This window comes from Pteropus vampyrus, unplaced genomic scaffold (assembly GCF_000151845.1).
Source record: "Pteropus vampyrus isolate Shadow unplaced genomic scaffold, Pvam_2.0 Scaffold402, whole genome shotgun sequence".
Lineage (NCBI taxonomy): Eukaryota > Metazoa > Chordata > Mammalia > Chiroptera > Pteropodidae > Pteropus > Pteropus vampyrus.
In genome coordinates this window covers 198,758-199,963 of record NW_011889183.1, presented here as the reverse complement: position 1 = coordinate 199,963, position 1,206 = coordinate 198,758, and the positions used below count along the sequence as shown (strand labels likewise).

Below are 1,206 nucleotides of genomic sequence, written 5' to 3'. Positions count from 1 at the left end.
GGCGCGGAGCCGGTGGGCGCAGCCGCGCGCCAGGCCGGCGGTCGGGGTTTGGGGGAGTCTGGAGTCGGGAGTGAGGAGTTGAGGAAGGAGCGCTCGAGTTTCCGAGGGACATTGGAACGCGGAGCTGTCCGTCACTCGCTCATCTGCATATTCGGGCGCCCGCCCCCTCCCCGGCTCCGCCCGCTCCAGCTGCCGGGCTGCGACCGGGGGAGGAGCGGGGAGCCAGGAGGGGTGGGCGGAGGAGGGGAGGGCGGAGGAGAGGGAGGCGGGAGCCAGGGAGGAAGGAAGAGGGAGGGACGCGCAGGCTTTTGTGGCGCAGTCGCCTCTCGCGCAGCCCCGGCCCGCGGCCCCGCAGCCCGGCCGGGCCGAGCAGCGCGCACCCCCTCCCACTCTCACATACTCGTCTCCCACCCCCCCACCCCCGAGCCTAGCCGCCACCCTGATCCCCGCCCCCAATCTGGCCACCGCACCCCAATCCAGCCGCTGCCCCGCCCCCCAGCTCGGCCCGGGAGGACCAGCCAGAGGCCGCTTGCAGTCGGGCCGGGCTGGTCCACTCCGGGGACAAACAACCCAAGCCCCCTCTTCATCGGTAACAGGCCGGCCCAGGGGACTGCGCGCCCGACCCCGGTGTCTCCGCCGGCAGCTAAGGGAGGGCGGGGGGTGGTGGCGGGGTGAGGGGTGTTGCACCGGCGGCCGGGTCGTCCTGGGGGTGGCGCGCGCGGCTCTCCCTTCCACCTTCCTCGGTCTACTGTCTCACAGTGAGAGATGCCACACGAGGCCTCGCGTCTGGTCGCCTGCCCCGCGCCGCCCAGAGTGTCCCCGCGAGACCCAGTTCCGGGGCGTCTTCGCAGCGAGCTGCCACGAGGGCCCTGAGGTGAGCCTTCCGCCCCAGAGTCCGGGACGGAGCCCCGGCCCCCGGTGCCGGTCGTACCGACCGCTCCTGCCAGCGCTTCGCCCCCGCCCCCGAAGCGCTTTTTTGTTTTAATAAGTTGACTCCTCTTTCGCATTTGTGTTGTAAAATACTCAGGGGAATGACTGTCGCTGGACAGACAGACGTCCTCTGGCACGACGTGAAGCCCCTCCGTCACTCAGGAATGGACGGGAAAGCAAAGGGCTGGTGGCAAGGGCGCAGTGTGCGGCGCAGGTAGCTCAGGTAACACGCAGCTCGGGTGATGCCTCGTGGGGCCTAGGGAAGAGATGCTTAGT

At 70.2% G+C, this 1,206-nt stretch overlaps 1 long non-coding RNA gene across 1 annotated transcript in view; it reads left to right on the top strand.

Annotated features, from left to right (window-relative positions):
* The first annotated feature begins 240 nt into the window (after positions 1 to 240).
* The window catches only part of LOC105305891, a 9,269-nt gene continuing 8,303 nt past the window's right edge, over positions 241 to 1,206 (top strand). Inside the window, exons 1-3 of the long non-coding RNA XR_897119.2 lie at positions 241 to 589; positions 760 to 874; positions 1,028 to 1,153. This is a non-coding gene — a long non-coding RNA (uncharacterized LOC105305891). The remainder of the gene's footprint in view (positions 590 to 759; positions 875 to 1,027; positions 1,154 to 1,206) is intronic.